General features: G+C 46.2%; 4 pseudogenes; 1 reads left to right on the top strand and 3 right to left on the bottom strand.

The window, feature by feature from the left end:
- Positions 1–271: 271 nt before the first annotated feature.
- On the bottom strand, positions 272–2,656 carry LOC123080206 (cytochrome c oxidase subunit 2-like; annotated as a pseudogene).
- A 5,273-nt stretch (positions 2,657–7,929) lies between these two features.
- On the bottom strand, positions 7,930–9,268 carry LOC123080203 (cytochrome c oxidase subunit 3-like; annotated as a pseudogene).
- Positions 9,269–9,362: 94 nt separating this feature from the next.
- LOC123080204 (60S ribosomal protein L5, mitochondrial-like) lies at positions 9,363–10,310 on the bottom strand (annotated as a pseudogene).
- Positions 10,311–15,937: 5,627 nt separating this feature from the next.
- On the top strand, positions 15,938–17,199 carry LOC123075203 (uncharacterized; annotated as a pseudogene).
- Positions 17,200–21,609: the final 4,410 nt, after the last annotated feature.

The following is a 21,609-nucleotide window of genomic DNA, read 5'->3' as shown; positions in this document are numbered from 1 at the left end:
AATTTATTTAGATCCATATTCATTTTCATTTGCAAATACAAACTCTCTTTCATTTTCTTTTTACTTTTGCGCTAAGGATAAGGGAACTGAGAAAAAATGAGCTGGCTTGGCTGGTACATCAAGCATATGACATATTGCTTGTTCGGTGTGGTACACATATCTGTCAATGTCAATCAAGTAAGAAAATGCATTCCCACTATCTGAGGAAAAGGTGAAGAATTGCAATTTATTGAGCTTGTAAGGCCCGTTGAAGCCCCGAGAAAGGGTATAAATAGGGCTATAAGTAGGCCGTTTCCTATTGCAATAAGGGCTGCTCGCCTTTCCTTTTGACGGCTTGGCTTCCTATCGCTCCTATGTAGTGGTCGGCCTTAAAAGGAGTCTTCCTACCATACCATCATGCATGCCTATGTTATAGTGCGTTAAGCTTCGCCAGAAGCAAGCAAGATGATGAAGCGAAGCTTCGTAGACAAGGCTCATTCCGTGCTTGACTTACGAGCTCATGTAGTAAGGCCTCACCCTACTTCAATAAGGGCTTATGCACTCCACTCGTAAACGAGTGTTAGAGCTTTTTGAGCGAGCGAGCGAAGCCTTCCTGGAGCTTCCCCCTTCCCTCACCCGAGAATTGCATTTCCGCTTCAGCTTCCCCTGTTTAGTTGGTTTGGAGGATTAATTGATTGGATACCCAATCCGCATAATCTTTCAAAGTCACTGCTTCTACGACGATAGGCGTAAAGGCATGATTAGTTCCACGAATCTCACTGCACTGACCATAGTAAACTCCTTCTCGTTGTACCGAGATGGAGGTAAGATTTGAACGACCAGGTACATCATCACATTTGACACCTGAGGAAGGTACAACCCAACTATGAGGTACATCAGCGGGTGTTACAATCATACGTAGATGAGTTTTGGCTGGTACAACCACTCTATTGTCAACTTCTAATAAACGTGATTGACCCAATTCTGGATCATCTTCTGGAATCGTATAACTGTCAAAAGTGAGTGACTGTTCATCGGAACTGTTATAGTCCGAATACTCAAAAGGTTGGGTCGACGCCCTCCTCCCCCCAAACTTGACTTGCAAGTTTCCCCGCAAAAAGCTCTCCACGCCTAATCTTATTTATAAAGAGCACTATTCTTTTTTAGTTAGGTAGTTCTCCCCCCTCTATGAGACCGTAAGACCCCGGTGGAATCGAAGGCCCGCTTACTAATAGGCAAGAGGGGACCCTTTCTTGCCCAGCCCTACCTACATCAGTGAAGCTGGAACCGAGGAAGACAATGTTCAACACACATGAGACAAAATGAAGGTATGGGACGGCCAGTTCACCACGGAAAGGGATGCTAGGCGGCTTTGGCGAAGTTGTAGGCCCCAATAGATCAGAACTCAAGAGTGATTCCTCACCTATCCTGCCAGGGGCCAAGTCGAAGGCTCGACTATAGATTCCCTATGCTCATGTGAACGGCCGGCCCGTAGATCTAAAAGGATCCATAAAAAAAGACCGAAAAGTATGTTTGTCCACGAAAAAAACTCGTTCATGAGACCTCGAATTCCCACGTTCCAGCCTGCATTATGCCAGCAGGTCCCACCCCCAATTTCTTGAGTCACCCTTATCTAAAAAAAAGGACGGAGTCTATCTAGATCATAGGATCACTGTATTCAGAGGTCAATTCTCTTTCTTTGACCTCCCACCGTTCACGACATCCCTTGCTTCTCGCAAGAACGGCTCCTCGGTGGAGGAGTAGAAGCGTTGGTCCCCTTCGGTCAAGTGCTTGTGCATGCTCTTACCTACTGTAGGACCTCCGTCCCCGAAGCGAAGAAGGAAGAGCAGGAACAACATGTTATCCTCTCTTGGCCCAGTAGTTCCGCAACTACTACCATGGTTGTTGCCAACGGGGATCCCCAATTCCGAAAGGTAACGGGACCAGCCCTTAGGTCCAAAGTTGTATGCCACTGCTGTGGTGCCGATAGATTCGCTACTGAAGCCCCGTTATCGGACATTGCAGGCTTAGCATCTATTTTTCGTATATCGCTCCACCACACCGAGAAGAGGTATGTGTACCTCCAGCAATAACAAGAATGGAACCATAGGCTCCTATGCTGGGAGCATTTCGGGGTATAGGTCTAACCACGTCAACTCCCCGTTTCTGGCATGCTATAGTTCTTCTAGTCTCTCGACGACGGGAATGGGAGATGACCAGTAAGCCAGATGCTTCGCGAACCACCGGTACATTTTGTTGCACTTAAATCACCCTCGTTAAGAGGCGCACTCCGATACCATTGATGTCCAATAGCTTTGATAGTAATGGCTGGATCTACTAATACCCCGTCCATTGAGTATAACAGAGCAAACGATGCTATAGCAATGAACAAAAGAATGACACTTGGAAATATGGTCCGAATAATTTCGATAGTAGTTCCATGAACAATCCTTTGTGGGATTGGATTAGTTTGCTCGTTGAAATGCCATAAAGAGCGAACCAACATCCGTGATACGAAAACCAAAATAAGAATGAGGAAGAAAAAGATATCGTGATGTAAGTCAATGATTCCTTGCATCATAGGTGTTGCTGCGTCTTGAGATCCTAATTGTCATGGTTCCGCAGCATCACAAAGAGCGATTGTGAGGAATCGACATGATAATGAATGAAGAATCATTGGAATTTCCCATCTTTTTCAGCTCTGCTCCCGAAAAGAGAAAGGAAAGGAGACTGATCTTGACGTCGGCGTTGGTTTTTCCAACGAAAAACAAGAACATTCTTTCACGAACTCCCATGAAAAAATGCTAGTTGCCTCGTAACGCATACACTGGAGCGTTTGTCCCATCGACGAAGACTACTTACTATACGCATTTTCTGAAGAGCAACAACGGAAAAAATAGGTGAACCTAGATACCATACTATTAAAGAGAAAGATACATACTAACAGGAAATCAAGGACCTCGTGAGTACTACTTAGGCAGTCGGCCTCATCAATTAGTCATGGCAATGAGATATCAAGCCCTCGATTCCAACGGGGCTACGGACAAGAAAGGTCCTTTCGAGATTCTATTTCCCCTTGGGTCTATCAAGCTGAACAGTTCGTGGGGATATAAGAAGATCACACTTAGACAACTGTCTACACTACCTATTTAATGCTCCGGATTCCATGATGCATAATTCATCTGTCCATATATATTCCTAATCTCATATTCATCACCATTTCAAATCGGGCAAGGAGAAGTCGTCGTGTTGGTTCTAGGATGGAATGATCTTTTGATCCAAAGATGTCGGTGCTAAAACCTCTTGTGTCTCTTTTAATAGGACCGCGAAGGCAAGAGCATTGAGGAAGCAAGGATTCTCCCATAACTATGCGGGAAAAACAAGATTTCACTGAAAAAAGGTGCCTAACCCCGGGATTTTTCAATACTTTTCTTGAAATTGACTGGATTTGGAAGAAAATGCACTCAACCTAACAAATCCTGATCAATTCAAGTGGTTAGTTTAAGGCGGTACATGGGGCTGATGCCGAAGGAGATAGGAATGAAGTAGGGCGGGCAGCTACCCAGAGATTGGAATGCCCTATCGACAGGGAATGCTGGTACCACCAACGGTGCTTGATAGTCTTCAATCCAGACGGTCTCGAGAGTACCTTGACCCATAGCATAGGGCTTGATGTGGCTTTGGGGCTTCCCAAAAGGTAATAGAATGGGTAGTTCAGGCACCATCATCAATATGTTGCTGCTATTGAATCCGGTTTTGAATCAAGCAGCAAGAGTCCGACCTCAGGGTCCACCATAGAAAGGCATTCCTCAGTCCCAGAATAGCATGCATAGGGGAGCCATATTCCAATCATGTGAGCAGACTTCTTCGATAAGCAAGCAGTTGTTCGCGTAGGCCCAGATACAAAGGAAAGGGAGGGGAAGGTATAGAAATCTATCAAAAGAACACCTTAACGGCGATGCCTGGAAGGAGTCCCTCTTATTTCAGTATATAGGACTTCTTGTCCGCCAGACCTAACTAACTACCTGGTCGATGGAAAATAAGGGCAAGTCAATACCAGATCGCACTCAACAAAGTAAAACGGGATGAATTCAATCGCCAAGACCTGCCACTGCCTGATTCCATAAGCACATAAAGATGGGTTTACGAATAAAAAAAGCTGCTCATTAGGGTCTCTTTTCATATCCGGCTATGTGAAAACCCACGTACTCTTCTCTGAAACAACCTACCTACCTTTTGCTTTTTCAGATAAGTAAATAAGCGGACCTCCTTTCCGGAGATCAAGTTTCTACTGGACTAACCACGGGTCTTGATCACAAAGTGCTGCCCGAGTCGACCAAGAAAAGAGGGTAACATCAAAATTATGGACTACTGAGCAAGCTAACTGAATGGAACGGAGTGCAGGAGATTTCTGATTAGCTTCAGCGGAGAGGACCCTTAGATCCGAAGTAGAGTCATCATGGTCCTGTAACATAGAATAGCCTGCAGCAGTACTCCGCGATAATTCCACCATTTCCTGAACAACATGGAGTTGAACAGTAGCTTTACACTGACAATCCTTCGCCCAGCGCTCACCACAACCAATCCAGAGAACCTTCGCGCGTTGATAAGCCTTCAGTCTATCATAAGAAGAATACTTGAAACTTACACTTAGACACTTGAGTAACCAATCAAATCGTACATCCTGTGGCATGCTCACCAATATTGACGTAAAGTGAGGTGATCAGGGTTGATGCTGTGATGTGAAGGGAAGGGGCCACTCAATTCAATTCAATGTCGTAATCCGACCTGGCTTCTCCTGTCCGCACTTGGGACAGATTGATACTCGTTTTTTGCTGGATTTGAACTTGCTTAAAAAGAAAGGACTCAGCTTCCGCAACAGTGATCGATGGAGAAGCTCAAAAGTCTCAATCCACCACTAGCTATCATTCAAGTTTGCACTTTTCGAGCTCATCCTTACCTTTGCGTTTTAGCTGCTTGTTCCCATTAACCCATTTCATTTTCTTAGCTGGATCCTTCAGAAAGTATCTCTTATCGCTTGTCCAGAGCCTGGATGCCAACCTTAGCCAGAGCCTGTATCTCATCAGTCTCCATCTGAGCCTCAATCGTGAACTGAAGATGACGTGCGGTCAGCGAGGAATGAATTTGAAAACCCGTACTTGGAGCATTATTGCACTTGGGATAAAGTAGATGTCGAAACATCTTCTTCTTCAAGTTCGCTATCGTGAGGGATGTCTATGATAATATGCTCACTGCATATGAGTTAGTTCATTCCATGAGGTCGAGGAAAGGTTGAAACCATTTTAGATCTAGGTGGGGTCTGTCAGATGCAGACTAACCCATTTCGACGTGAAGCATCGCATCGGCTTGTGATCCTAAATCTAGTGATTGATTATTGACTTGTCAAGGGCAGGTTGGTGTCTTAATGTGGAGGAATTCCGTACCTAAGATAAGAAGTTTCATTTCATGCCTACCGTAGTCCCTATTTTATTGGGCATAGTCCCCCTTACCTACTCCCGAGAGTAGAAAATCAACATTTATGTCGTTCTTAATAAGAAAGAGATGCTCGGGTAGCAAAGTTGCCTACCATTAGGTATTGTTTGAGCCCGTAACTTCCATTAGGAGAGGCATCCTCGCTCAGTTTCAACTAGTGGTTACTTAAGTTTATTTTCTCTGCCGGATTGCGTTTCAAATACAGACTTGTCTTTGTTAAACAACGCTTTCGGGTTGCCTAGACCAGAGAATTCAAGAAATAGGGATGCGCATTGCCTAATGGGTAGTTTATTTCCCACCGTAGCTTTACTCAAGTGGAAATCCTTTGAATCAAACAAAAAGTTCGTAACCGCTAGGCTGCATCGTCCCCTTCAACCAGAATCATCTAGATTACAGATTTCATAACTGCATTTTGAAAGAAGAGAGTGCCTCCCGTTCTCTGGAGTAACAATAATAATAACACTCCACGTCGCCTTCAGGCTTGGATCCATGCCTTGCAATTCTTCTTTCTCAAAAAAGAACTCAGATCGTTCAGATTCTTTGCCAGGAGAGTCCCCGGCTTTCGAGCCCTACTCGTGGGAGTTACTTTATCCATCATTGCTATTGGCATCTTGGCGTTAAACAATTCGTTTATATAAACACTTTTGACATAGAAAAATCCTTCTCAGGTTGATTTGTGTGCCACTCGTCATCAGACAGTGAAATGTCCGGTCTAGCCCTTAGCTGAGGGATCTTCACTCCTGTCCTGCCATCCATATCCGTGCCCACCCGAACCATGGGAAAGAAAGTTTGTCAGAAATTACTTGTACTTGAGGGCAATGATAAAGTGAAGAAAATTATAGAAACAATGAAATGAAGCTATGGCTCGAACTATTGGAGAAGGCACCATAGAATATATCCATGAGCTTCTCAAGAACTTCTTCTTCCAATTACTTTGTGACGATTTCAAGGAAAAGTGAATGATTTCAATCAAGAAAAGAATCATATGCTCGATCCGTCGTAACAAGAGGGATAAGAAAGTCTCAACTCCAACCGCGGGAGCATTTACTATTTGGAAGTGTGCGAACGTAGCTAGTGGATCGGGGAAACAGGAAATCCTTGTAGTAATGCCGTGGGAATAGGAGTTGTTAGAGCGAGGTATTGCAATGAAACAGATTGTTCAATAGATTTCTTCATTGCTAAGGGTAAATGGCATTTTCATGGTCAAAATTCCAGAGAGGAGTTCCGAGCTTCAAGGATGCCGGATCGCACCATTCATAAGATAAACCCCTGGGTGCCCGATGAGGCACAAAACAGATAACCAGACTGTGCCCTGGGCAAGGAAATAACCATGGCAAGCCACGAAAGGAATGAATAAGCTCCCTCCAGGCTCTCCCTTCGGAGTTTCACGCCAGTGGAACTCACAAAAGTAGCGCAGCTAATGAATCAATGAATCAATGGGCAAATCGTTGTGTCCATACATTTGATGTGCCTTTTGAAAGTCGCATTTGTTTTCAACAATCGGAAATGGGAATATTCCATTCCATGGCATAGTTCTCAATGTTAGTAAACGGAGTGCGTTATCAACTCAATAATAAATCTCCCCTACACTGTAACCGGATTGCATTCATTCAAGTTGGCAATCCCCTGATCTTTGCTTCCGGTGTGCGATCCGAATTGACATATAATGACCGTAGTTAGCAGGCAATGGCCAAGGTCAGTGCATCTCGAACTAGTGGGTTACCATATCTAAACTATTTAATACAACTATTGAATGTGCTTTGAATTGCACTTCTGCTCGTAACCACTACAAATCGGAAAGGAAGGAAGCAGCTTTAGAGGAGGGATGTCGTCAAACAAAGGATCTTTTATATGCTAAAGATACCGGTTCAATATGTCATTTCCGAAACCGAGGACCACACCGCTGGGAGGACAACTCAAGCACCAAAGACAAAGGTATCGCTCATAAAAGTGATTTTCATCATAGTACTCGCTCTAGCGTTAGGTTCAATGCAGCGTGTAAATACCTCTAGCCCTAGGGAAGGGGGCGTGCCGTTCCCAATGGTGGAATTGCTTCTTGTCTGCTTTGCCGAGGAGAGCGCTCGCTACCCGATCCCCCTAAGCTAATGTAGTTCCCAGGTTGCCTACTAGATACCGTTTACGGCTATATCCATGTAGGAAGCCGAGGAAAGAGATAATTGATAGTTTCCAAAACCACGTAAAAGAAATGAGATTGAACATATTTCAATTCAACAAATTCTGATTGTTTCATTATCAAATGCAAGGGATGTAGGACCAAGTTCTATTATTGGAGTTAAGCGGTGTAGGAGCCGTGCCGTTCCTGTGTATTAGCTCGTTGTTAGCAGCCCCGAAGGGCGTAAATGGGGGTCAAAGATTTCTCGGAAGCAGCTCTTCGCCTGTGCTTTTAGTGGTTTTCCGCTCATTAAACCACAGTGCTGGGGCGATCCAATTACCCGGAGAAGTTCTCTTTGTCTTCGAGCTTTTATTCCTCAATCCACTTATTCGTTCCCTTCTTTCATATACCTCCCCACCAATAGATAGAGACAAATGGGAATAACTGAACCACATCTACAAAATGCCAGTACCATGCAGCTGCTTCAAAGCCAACGTGATGCTTCTTGGTCAGATGACCAAGATATTGGCGAATACCACATACGATCAAGAAAAGAGTACCTATAATCACATACAAACCATGAAAGCCAGTTGCTAAGAAAAAGGTAGAACCATAAAACTATCCGAAATAGTGGAGGGTGCTTGGTAATATTCCATTCCTTGAAAGCCAGTGGATACTAGAGCCAGTGAAACGGTTGCTACTAAAGCGTAAACTGCTCGTTTTTCCTTCCCTGCGTGTATAGCATGATGAGCCCAAGTTACGACAACTCCGGATGAAGGGAGAATAGGGGTATTAAGAAGAGAGATTTCCCAAGGATCTAAAACCCCAATCCATTTTGGGGGCAAATACCTCCGATCTCTACCGTAGGTGCCAAAGAAGAATGAGAAGAAGCCCAAAAAAGCAAAAAGGAACATAACCTCCGAGACTATGAAGAGAATAGAACCATATCGAGGTCCTAATTGTACAGCTTTTGTATGATGCCCTTCCAACGTGGATTCACATAGAACATCTCGCCACCATACGAACATGGTATAAAGGAGAAATATTAGGCCCAAACTGAGAAGTGTTGCACCCCCTTGAAATGAGTGCATGTACATCACACCTCCTATGGTGGTTGCCAAAGCTCCGAGTGAACCCGAAATAGGCCATGGACTTGGATCTACCAAATGATAAGAATGCCTCTGAGATTCAATCATAAACCACTTTGCCTCGGTTGTATGTAAACCCCCCTTCACCCCATCCCCTAAAGTGGTAAAGAAGGAGGCTCTTTTTTGTCTCATTAGGACAAAAAAATAGGAAGGGATAGTTCTTTCATTGCATTGATAGAAGTGAGACTATCAAAAGATCTCTCTATTATTTAGAGAAAAGAGTTGGCGTGGGTTCTACCAATGAAACGAAGAAGTTTTTGATTGGTCTTTATCATTCGGAACCCTCTCCGTATTAGTAAGAAAAACACACCCAGACTCTGACTTCAATGGTGGGAACAACCTCAGCACTCCGGCGTGAACATGAACAATCATTCTATGCAAAATTTCATGTATGATAGTGGTCGATCCCTCGGGAGTGACATTCGTTACTTTGGATTTTGTTCACGCGGTGATCTTCTCTCTTTCCAAGAGTACTACCCTTTACGTAGTCTATGTCTGGGGAGACAGGTGTGGTAGAGAGGTCCCCCACTTCGATTCCTGTCCCGTTAGCATCTCCGATCCGAGAGTTGGGATGACTCCGTTAGTTTTGGTTGGGATCCGGATGGTAATGGACCTACAACCCTTGCTTGTGGACTAGCTGCAGAGCTAACCTTTGTTCTATTGGTTTGGTGGTTGCTACCAAGATGATTTCTTTATGCCCATCAAAGAACCTCGAGATGCTAATCCACGAAAAACGATACGAGAAATGCGAAAGAACTCAACTACTGAACGAGGGCGACCCGTGAAAATACCTCGGTTTCTTACTTGTGCCATTGAACTCTTTCTTGGCAACTTGGACAACTTATAACGATGTTTGTCCCGCATATCAGACGGAAGATCGGGTTACAAAATTCGAAAGCTTTCGTCTCAATTCATATTTAGCCGCGAGCAATCTACGTTTGTGATCTCGTATATTTCGTCGCTTCTCCGACATCTTACTTAGTTTCCCCCTCATCTTTTAGCAAAAAGCCGCTCCACAGTAGTAAAGTCTCATCTTTTGTATTGGCCGAAGTGACAATAGTCACATTGAACCCTCGAATATGCTCGAAGATCTCGAAATGATCTTCCAGTTCCGGGGAGAATTCGCAAAACTCCGTTTCCATAAAGACTTTGATGGAGTTTTCCCGTATTTCGACCGGAGAATCCAACATAGACATTACTGTAAAGATTCTGACCAAAAAATGGTACATTCCATGCCCTCGGAGAACGCTTTGTCGTGCAAAGTCACTGACATATCCAGTGTCTTTTTCGGACCCCAAGAATGGATTGGATCGAAACGACTTTCCTGCTTGAAAATAGGGGCCCCTTTGTGTCTGTATGAATCTCTGACCGCACAAAATCTACATAGCCAATTTTCCAAATTGGATTCTGAAATCAGAGGCAGCTTTTGGTACTAATCTTATTTCAAACAATCCAGGAACTTCCATAACATTGGCATGATTCAGTTTGAGCAACAGATCCTGACGTAATACATCTTCGTAATGAAAATGGAGTGGAAACATCATGGATTTTCTGCTTTTTTTGAGAATGAGCACTGTGAACTATCCGCTTCAAAAAGGATAGTTGATCGAACCGAAACCAACGTCAAGTATGAGTTATTAAGCGCCGAATCAAAAAAAGTGTACTTCCTTTACGCTTGATGTAGGATTTACCTATTAATATGAAGTTCACTCTTCTACCGACTTGAGTCCAGAAGGGAAGCGACAGATTTCCAATTCTTCTTTGCTAGCGCTTGACTCCTGTGAAATTCCATTAACAAGCTTAAAAGAAAGCCTTTTATTTGGTTTTTGAGATACTAGTTATTTATAGGTTAAGTTCGATATTTCACTCCGTGGGCCGGCTAATTAATTCAAGTAATTCCTGGAGGGGAATCAATCGAAGAGATTGCCTGCCCATGCTACAATTCCTTACTCAAAAGGACTAGAGTGCTAAGCTGCCTTCCCGGCACCACCACTATAATGAATGGCTCAAACAAATAGGAGATGAGAATCTAATTGATCCTTTCTAGAATAGAATATAAAGAGAAGCTTGTTCTGCCCATCTATCTAGAGAATGAAAAGGAACTAATGCCACTGATAGGAAATGCATAGACCGTACGCCCACTTACCGCTCTACCACTTCAATTCAATGACGGACTTCACCGATACCGATACCAAACCTAGCTTGAGAGAGATCGATCACAGGCATGTGGTGAACGATGCCAAGAGAAAGAGCACTGAAATGAACCATATCGAGCACAGGTCTCACTCTACAAGTCAAGTTTGATGAGCTCTTAGCGGACCTGTTCCTACTATCTACTAAGTGTGTGCTAGGGAAAGAAAGCAAGCTGAGCAGTTCTCACTCTGTCCGGTGACCAAGAAAGATTAAAGAATACCGTAAAGTGATCACTGAAACCTCATACCGATTCGCCACGTGAAAGCGGGGTTAAGGTAAGGCAGGAAAGACTGGCGCCGAAAGATATATATGTTTTGAAGAGAGAGATCCGCAGGCAAAAATCTTGAAGGAAGGACCGACTGAAGGAAGGAACAGACCGTAGCAAAAGCCGAAGAAGATGCGAATCAGGAAAAGGGAGATGAGTTCTAGTTGTTAGAAAGACCAGTGCCCGGAAAAGCAAGTCGGAAGGGGATCCGGATGTTCAGTGCTTAAATAAAAAAGATAGGTGTTGCTCTGTTGTTTGCTTTGAGGTTTCCCCTAGTTGGGGAGACCGAGAAGAAAACCAGTAGGAAGGCAATCCGAAGTATAGTGTTAAAAGAGATAGTTGCCCGCCTCTTGATGGAGAATTGAAAACATCCCAACGTATCTTTCACTAATTAAGTAGTAGTGAGGCGTCGGTACGTCAGCTGGAGAAGAATGCTTGCATTTCGTATCACTGGTGTAGTGATTGACACGGTCTTCGCATATTGAACAACCTAAGAGTGGAAACACCTTAATCGCTTCTCCAAGCTTATCTATATATATTTCTCGATGGAAGCAGAAGGAAAGGCTTAAAGAAGGTGACAAGAAGAGAAACTTATTAGTTCGTCGTAGCCAACTTAACATTCCAATGAGAGGTCGAAGTACGATAGAAGTTATTGATACCGATTTAGGCGAGCAGCATAGCCTGGCAGAGCCAGAGGAAGAAGTCCATCTTGTTAGCGAGTACTTTCCTTTATACGATTTCCGCGAGCATACTAGCTTTTCACGAACGCAGAGGAGAAAGAAAACCAACAACCAATAGGGTGAGGCAACTAACTACCAATCCTTTTATTGAATAGCCACGGCGTGGGTAAACATAAAGAAGCCACAGAAGAAATCAAGCCAAAGGCTTCTCACTTTCTAAAGTAGTAAAAAGTGGATCCCCGCTTCGAGGCGCTTGGCGTAGATCTTTGAAAATCGTCAATCGGGTGAGCCAGCTATTATTGAGGGAGGCCAGGTCTACATACGTAATATCAAGTTGCTCTAGTTGTGTGTCTTTCGTACGGAAAGATGGGTGTTTTTATCCAAGCAAGGGAATAGAATAGGTAACAACCCCCCCCCCCCCTCACATCAAGCCTGTACGCTAGCTACCAACATATACTATGCAGTCCATGGCTACCTCCGCGGATGGAAGATTGTAGATTTTTCACTTTCGCTGAAGAGTTGGACTGAAAGGACTTGACACATTGCCAAGGCGATTTTATTAGCCAGCTGTGGGATAGAGATCTGCGGTAAACGAGCGATAGCCTCTAAAGAGTGCCGAAATAGGATTGGTTCCTTTTTCTAAAGATCCGAGACCGGTGAACGTATTGCATAATTTAAAGAAGCCCATTTCATTAGAGGGAGGGAGCCCTTCCTACCTTTCTTTATTTAAGTGCTGGTGTCAAATGAGATAGTTGCCCGGCTTGGAGGGGTTGTAGCGAAAGCTCCGAAGTCCACTTCTTTACCAACTTGAATTCATAAGGAGACCGAACTCTATTCATGCTCAAGTGAACCACGGGTGATGATTTACTTAAAAACTCAGTCGACTGCTTCTATAGATAAGGCGGAACGTCCTTAGTTCAGCATTATAGCACATAGTCTCCGACGCTACTACAACGCTTCGCTAACTCGAAGCGCCTCGCTATGAGAATGACGCGTCGCTAACACTCGGCTAAGTCGTCGAACCCTCGCGCTGACCATTCGCTTTCTCAGTAGCGAAAGCGCTTCTCTTTGCCCCTTAACTACATAAAGTATTTGGAAAGAAAAGAAAGAGATTCTTGGTTTAATTGCTCCCGCTTCCTCATCTGCGCTCGTCAAGCCAACTTTGCTTTTTGGGAGGCGAAAGAGGGGTTGAAGCGTACATGTCGAAATGACAGCATCGAAGATATCTATATACACAGGAACGCGTATTCCGGACTGCGTTCCGGAAAAAGTAGCCTACTTGACAGAAAGGGCGGGCACTCTCGGCGCGGAGGTAGGCACTATCGTCTTTCAACCCCACCCTCACTTTGAATTTAGTGGGGCACTATTTACTTACAGCCTCTACGAGTTGCAAGTGAATGGGGCCGATGCGTGGTGAACGGAAGGGTTCATCAAGCCATTTCTTGCCTTAACCCCTAAACTAAATAGGAAGAGGGGTACTTGACTAATAGGGGGCAATTGCATTGCACCTGACTGTGAGGGACCTCTTGATACCTTATGTTCACTTCCTAACTAGTAGTCGGTTTCCTGTCGCGGAAGCCTTTTCCCAGTGCGCGGAGCCCCGATGAGGAAGGTGTTAGTGCTTTCTCATGGGGTCAATAATGCTAATCCCTCTTTTTGTGCCGGGAAGAAGATAAGAAAAGGCGAAGCCTTCTCTTGGTTTCCCAACCTGTTGCTTCTAAAGGCTGCCCTCTCTCGGCTGGATTTTGGTCCAGCCTATTGCGAGGATCCCGTATCCCGTACATCGTCTTTCTCCCTCCTGGGTTCCCGTGGTTCCTATGCCGCCGCGTTTCCCGGTCCTTTTCTTTTAGTGCTTCGACCCGAAGCGATAGCTTGACGCGTTTTCCGTGGATAAGATGGCAGCGCTCCAGCTCACTAAAGAATGGGACGGCAGTGGTCCGCCGGCAAGCTCGTTCTGCTCCTGGACGCAGTACATTGGAATCCTGAAGCACCACCACGAACGCTACCGCGCATGCGCCAGCGGTGCGGTAAGGCACCACCCTGTTGTGCCAGCAGCCAACTCCGGCGTGTCAGCTTAGTTATCCTCATCAAGCCACAACCTTGATGTCTAGCTTCCCAACTGGTAGACGGTTCCCTTTCCCCCGGATCAATGAAGAAGGGAGAAGTCAGTTGATTCCTCCGAAGAACCAGAAGCGAAGCGCTATGCCAGGGCAAGGGGACGGGAAAAGAAACTGCTCCGAAGAAAGATATTGGGGTTCCCAATGCTTCTCCACACCCAACGAGATGCGCCAACCTCGGGATGCTTTACTCCTAACCCCACGGCAGTTCCGAGACGGAGCTTAACCTGTGTCTCGGTTAAGAACGGCGATGATCTACGTTTCACACGGCGCACGATTCCATGGATAGTTTCATTCGAGATCGTGATGGAGGACATAGTTTACGATCATCGTCTTTGATCATGCCACTATGCATTTGATTAGGACATTGCACAATGATCCAAACACTTTGTCGCATCTCTTCAATACGGATAAAGTAACGATCATAGCGATCTCCTCTGGTACCTACTGGTACGTCAAGATCCGATTGGTCATGAACATCGTAAGGTGCTGCTCTTCGCGAATCCCAGCATACCCCAGGTTGGGATGGGTAGGCCCACCACTTCACTTTTGCACTTTCACTTAGGCCCGGGCGAAGTCAGTGAGGGGACCCTGTCGGGCTCCTTCCCCCCCAAAACAAACTGTACGTGGGAGTTTCCCTTCATACGGCTCGAATCATTCTCAGATGCCCCGAGAGGCATCTTTCCTTATGATCTGGTGGTTCACACGCACGCAAACGAGCACCGGCCGCAACAGCAAGGAACTATGACCAATAGAGTCAGACACAAAGCGTCATACTTCTTTATCTTGTGATGGTTGAGGAGTTTCTTTCTTAGAGGGTGCGGGACGCTTGCGGAGTCCGTGCCTTCCGTACCACCACAGGTCGTTCTTGGGCAGATCCTGCTCCTAAACATAAGGGAGGGATAGGGGGAAAGGGGCCCTAAAAATCATATAAATAGGGTTGTAGAAGGACCACTTTCATTCGACGTTCCGGGCTCCCGATTCGATCGACGAATTTGGCGAGCTGATCCGCTTTGATCCAGGAGAAAGCCCAGTCAGCCACCTTTTCAGTGCAGGTCACGTGACCTACAGCTCGGCCTTTGCTTTTTGAGACTTCCTCTACCCACATCTCTATGTGCCCGCAGAACTTTCATATGGAGAAAGATGGGCTTACCATGTTCCATCAATACCACCTAACCTATGCCGATTTTGGCGGACCGTGCTCCACCCCGGTGAACTCATGCGGTTCCGACGTGCCCAAAGGCCAGAGGCGAATCCGTTCACGGTCCGTAGGACCAACACCATTCGAAGGTTGATGGCCCGCCCCGCCTAGAATAGGAATCTTTGACTGGGCTTACACACATTCGCTCACTTACGCTGTCCCCCCTCAGCTCACCCTAGCCCCGGGTACGTCGTCTCCAAGGCTTCACACAACATCTTCAGTGACAACATATGCATGCTTTTGTAGGGTCAGGCAGAACCGTTGTTGCCTGATGGGAACTTGCCCCATATTGCTATCAATGTCTTCATGTCGCACGACCTCTTAACATTACACCACTGAATCCCCAATCCTTTGCTTGCTGTGCAGTGAAAGTACCAATATCCACTAATCGTTGTTCCCAGATACGGTTGCCGGTTGACATCTCTTCTAATTCGTTGATACGAGAAGCAAATTGTTGTGTGGAGGAATCAATATCTCGACATAAGCCAAGAGGCAGATCTTGTGCCACTCCACCAGGTCGTATGAAACTGGCATGCATCCTGGCTCCCGGGACTCTTTCATAGAATTCCAACAATTTCTCCCGCTCCTCAAAAGCCCAAAGGAACGAAGTTGATGCTCCCACATCCATAGCATGAGTAGTTGAAGCAAGTGAATGACTTGAAATTCGAGTTATTTCACAGAATAACACTCTTATATATTGAGCTCGTAATGGTACCTCACAATTCAAAAGTCTCTCTACGGCTGAAGAATGAGCGTGTTCTTGGGCCATCGTAGAAACATAGATAGGGTCAATGATGGAACAAACAATGAAACTTTACGATAGCTTTTTCGTACACGTTCACTTGCATCACATACACAAGTGCTCTCTGAACCGTGCAATAAGGTCACCCATAACACGGCTCTCCCACTAGAGTTACCTTAGCCCCGGGCCATGCTATTCCATGATATTGGAAAAAGTTGACTAATTATTATCATCGTCTTGAAAGCTCGGCGCCTTTTGAATATGAGTGGGGCTCCTAGTCTAGGCGGCGCCTTCGTGGAGCCAAACCGAAGGAAGAGCAAAAGGGCGAGGCCACACCCGGCTTCGAATAGGAGGGGGGCTTAGCTCTGGATCCCGCCTGCTTGCAGAAATGAATGGATCAGAAAGGGGGCTGGGTTCTATATCCGGGCCGGGCAGGAGGTGAAGGCCAGAAGAAGAAGAGAAGTGCGCCTTCCCGGTAAGGAAGAGGATAAAAAGGTGATGTCATCTATCTCGACCTATTTCCCGAGGCGTTGGAAATGAAGACCGGCTCAGAGAATCACTGGCGTGCTTTCTCTCCCCCATCGTTTCGCCAACAAATAAGTCATCCTTGACTTGACTATTGTCCTCGTCTGTGATTTAATCGGCCGTAAGGGAGTTTACTCGACCCATTCTCCAGTCTACCGCACTGCTCAAGTGTGCAACTCCGTATGAGGACCTCCTTCCCTTTTGCTCTGCCCACTCTCCGTTCACACGGTTATCAAAGCGGAGGAAGGGCGGGCAGCAGGTACCACGAGCCCTCTGTCCCACACATCTATCAAGAAGCAAGTGTAGTTCACTGGTTCCACCGATTGCTCCTATCTCTCGGCAAAGATCGTGTGAGTGTGCAGTTATGCTTCGGATGCTTCGCCATGGAATAGATCGATTCAGTTCCCCTTCTTTTCCGGTGCACTCGCTTTGTATCTCCGACACACAAGGAAGGACGTGGTGGGAAGAAAGCTGCCCTAGCCTCTGTCCGGTCGATCATTCCGCTGGCATCTTGCATTCACGCCTCTGTTTGACTGCCGCTCGGGAATGTAGTTGTAGATACATGAGTCTTAGTGGGTCGTTGGCTCCACCTCTTATCTCCTTCTACGACATGCTATAGTCGTCGCCATATTCAATATGTCACTTAGTCATATCTGCCTCGCAGCGGGTCAGCGCCTCCGAAAGAAAGGGAGGGAGGACTTAATTCAGTGACTCCGCGATCGCCCTCTAAACGATCAAAATAAGGTAAAGCTTGAAGATAAGTTTTGTACTCGATTAATTTCTCAGTCGCTCTAGTCGGGTGGGCGCCGGCCGGCCGGATCCCCCTGAAAACCGTACGTGCGGGTCTCCCCGCATGCGGCTCACGCCATTTGAGGTGGCCCAGCCCAGCATTCATTCGCAAATCCTGTAGTGAAATTGAGACTACTCGACCTCGGAAGCTAATTCGCGTGTAGGCAGCGATGTCTTAATACCGTTGACTGTATCTATTCATTGATACATTGGCTCGCTCCCCCCCCCCTCTTTTTTCAAGAATGAATGAGCCACTCGGACCTTCCATTTCCGTCAAATGACCCGGCTTCCCCTGGCTCTTCGACCGTCCGGGCTCCCTTTCCTCCCTATGCTCCCTGGCACAGGCCCACCACGCTTCGCGCCTGCGGCATTTTCGCCAGACGGTCTTTGCCAGTAGTGCCATCCTCCCCGTAGGCTGTCTGTATGGGTGGGTTGTCCCTTGCTGCTACGTTCTGTTAGGCGCTATGAATTACAGGAAATTCAGTGGTTGACTTGGATAGCAGGCGGGTTACACGTTCCACTGTGCCGAGATGTGAGGTGCGGGTGGTGATGATCACCCCGGGGTATGCGCTAGCGCCCTTGACGGGCACTCCAGGACCCGCCTACGCTCGTGAAAACCCAGGTCGGTCCTCTGACCACATGTGTGGATAACGAGGCCACCTTCACAACCTTCTCCCTTCTATCTTTATCCAAAGTCAGGTAGGGCGGTTCGCTTGAGTTGCTCAACCGTCCCTTTGCCCGGTGCTCATGACGCGCTACGGAACCTCCACCGTGCTAGCGGCATAGGAGCCTACTCAGCGTCAGCGGCTTCGTGCCGCACTGGAGTGATCCAGTATGTGGTTCCGCACATTCCACCACTTCTCCGTTCATTTCCAATACTGATCGTGAAACACCATGAGCAGCAGGATGTTGAGGTCCGGAATTCAAAGTGAAATTCTTGATTTGCCCGTTCCTAGTCGTCATGGGAAAGAAATAAGAAAGAGATTATTCCCCTAGAGCTTGTCCAGTACCACCAGTACTCAAAATGCAGCTCCGCGCGTCTACCTGGCGCTTTTATTAGCCGCCTTGCATGCAAGCGAAGCGCTATTGGCGGCAATTAATAGCTCACTGAGCGATGATTGATGCAGTCAGTCAGTGCCCTCGATTATTCTATTCCTAATAGAAGGATCATGGCGCCCCGGAAGCATTCCATCCAGCAGCAGCATCTCCTTCAACCACGCGAGGACAAAACTGATGTTAGCTACATTCGAGCGTTCACCGCACAGAGGCGATCTCGAACACTACCTATGATAATAAATCCAAAGGAAAGGTCGACAAAATGATTCAATCTGACTTTATCGGTATTCTGGATTGAGTAAAAAAAGGGACATATGAAGTTCAAGGCCTTGCCAAAACCGTCATGGCCCTATTATGTATAGGCCATACTAAGCCAATAGCGAATAACAAACTCTTTCCTGCTCCCTCGACCTTAATTAACTCCCCCATCCTGCCAAGCCTCAGCTGCCAGCCCATTGTATCTAAGCACACTGCGGCAAATTGATACAAGTAGCTAAAGATTTCGCATCCGACATCTCCGGCCGAACGGTTAGGCAACACTAGGGCGCCTGGGTCAAAATTCCGCTTACCAAACAAGATGTCGAGAGGCGAACTCTGTAATTCCCCTCCTGCAAAAGTGATAGTGGTTGTAGCATCCGTGTGGAAGAGGGTAAGCTTTCGGCAACACCTTTTGCAGATTGGAAAGGATGAATATTTGTGTTGGGTCCTGCAGACCAGGATAGCTTCAGATCAAAACCTAATAAATGTACCTAGGGTTGATCATATTTTTTGGGCAATAAGTATTCAGGAATTTGAGTGCTTATGTAGCTAAAAACTCTGCCACCTGAATACTTGATTCATTAAGGTCGTCACCCTATACCCGGAAGTCTCTGTCGTTTTCTTTGTCTGTTAAGCTTCACAAGGTTGGGACTCCCTAAATCAAACTACAATCATTGTTTATCAACCACTCACGACGACGCCGAGATCTTCGACTTAGCTCCCACAGGTCATCCACCCGGGGCGGAAGATAATGAAAGGGAGACAAAATCCTAACTAAATCAACACACAATAACCTCAACCTTCTACCCATTCCATCCATCATATCAGTCGAGGAGATTCATTCTTATCTATAGATAAGGCAAGAGAGAACTTATGACCTCGCGGATGGAGAGGGATTCGAACCCCCGCTATTCCTATCAATACTTCGTTTTTCAAGACCGACTCTTTCAACCGCTCAGACATCCATCCCTGCGCTCGCCCGCCCTATCTATCTGCGCGCTGGCAGGTAGGGGCAACTCTATGTGATTCGCTACGCTTGCTTGCGCCCCACCCCGTAAGCTGACTCTATTGCCTAGCGGTTAGCGACACTTTTCTGGTAGTACGAATCGCTACGCTTCGCTTCTTTCTATATGATAATATGCACCGTCGGTTGCTGCGCTCCCTGCGGGTAATAGCAAGAGAGTGAAGAACGAACGATCCTCAAAAAAGTCAGCAGTGAATGAGTCCGACTCGAGTTCGTGAGTCAAAGGCGTGGCAAGAGAGCGATTTGACTCGCGAACGATCCGCAAGTGAATGACCGATCCTTTAACGCCAGTACTGTTGCGAGACTGGTACTTGGCGGCTCACGAGCAACATATAGAAAAAGGTTGCTCATCACTCCCTCGCTCCTTTTTGAAGGCCCACCTCTCCCCCTTTCTTTAAGTATCTATCCCGGCTTGCATTTTGGGGCGAGTACTACAGTTCCTCCATAATCACACAGAACGCCCAACTTCGAAGAGCTGCTCTCTCCCCAGTCCACAGCAAGGTGTGGAATCTGGATCTACGGTGTGTTCTGACTCTATTGGATCAAGTCAGATACTAAGCCTTCTACTACTACTACTTAGGAGATCAAATGCTATATTTCGGAGATTGGACTCTCTTACTGTGTTTTTTCAGGGTTGTTCCCAAGCCAGGTTCCCTGGATCCATTCTTACCTAAATGGATGAATGAAGAAGGGGGCGAGCAGATACGACGGCCACACACACTTCTTTTTAGCCGAATAAAGCCGGATCAACTACACAGCTAGGATCAGAGAAAGATTGAGAAAGCAAGATCAAACCTACTCTACTGTCGATTCAAAAGGTAAACAGCCCCCGAAGACTTTATCAATGAATGGATCAAAGAAGTTTATCTATCTAAGTCATCGTATATAAGGGAAGAAGCCCGCCCCTGATCGAAGAATGAAGAAGCTAGCCCGGGTAGACTTTAAGACCAACTTGGTGTAGAGACGACTATGATGGTCGGCCTCCACAGACTGAACGCGGGAGATTCTTTCACCCTGTTTTTAGTAGTGCGAGGAGGATAGAGCTCCCAGCAACGACTGATTGTTCGTAAGAGCGAAGGAGCGAGCATGCTTTACCCTTAGAGTGAAGTTGACATTCACAGGTCTTGTGGGAACTCCTTTAGTTCAGGTAGCCATAGTCACTCAGGGCTATAGTGGTAGTAGCAAGATCAAAATTGTGAGATTGGCTCGATCACAAACTATCAAGAAGAAAGATCAAGATTCACTTTTGTCGGGCAAAGAACTCTATTGAGGAAATGACTTCGCTCACTGAAGACCAAGCAGCAGCCATTCTAGATGAAAGGACACAAGCCTAAAACTTGAATGCGGATCTATTTATCTTGAATTCCTATCTTGAGAAATAAAGAGTTGCCTATCTTCATAAATGCTGGTGTAGTTGACTTGCCTCTGTTCTCGCACCGGTGTCTGCCAGGGTCTGAACCATTAGGTAGAGGATCAACTGAAAGAAAAGGCAGACAGAGATCTTGCGCCAGATCCGTATACATTCAGCACCCTCATTACAGCATTTGCTAAGCATGAAAAGTGGTTGGAGCTATGCTTATGTGCACGAAAATGCAGGAGAAAGGATGGCACCCAGAGACGAGGAAGGGCGTAGCAAGCGACGAAATGCTTCGGGGAGTTGAAAATAAGCATAGATCCGGAGATTCCCAAATAGGTCAACCTTTTGAACTGCCTGCTGAATCCATGAGCAGGCGAGAGACAACCTGGCGAACTGAAACATCTTAGTAGCTAGAGGAAAAGAAAGGATAATGTTGATCTTCAGAAAACGCGTATAGTAAGTAGTCTTCGTCGATGGGACAAATGCTCCAGTGTATGCGTTACGAGGCAACTAGCATTTTGTCATGGAAGTTCGTGAAAGAATGTTCTTGTTTTTCATTGGAAAAACCAACGCCGATCTAAAACTAAGTCTCCCTTTCTCTTTTGTTTGGGAGCAGAGCTGAAAAGATGGGGAGTCATGATGGATCCTTTTTTTCCGGATTCAATGGAC

The sequence above is a fragment of the Triticum aestivum genome, chromosome 3D, assembly GCF_018294505.1.
Source record: "Triticum aestivum cultivar Chinese Spring chromosome 3D, IWGSC CS RefSeq v2.1, whole genome shotgun sequence".
Lineage (NCBI taxonomy): Eukaryota > Viridiplantae > Streptophyta > Magnoliopsida > Poales > Poaceae > Triticum > Triticum aestivum.
Note: the sequence above shows the minus strand (reverse complement) of the source record. Positions and strands in the feature narration are given on the sequence as shown.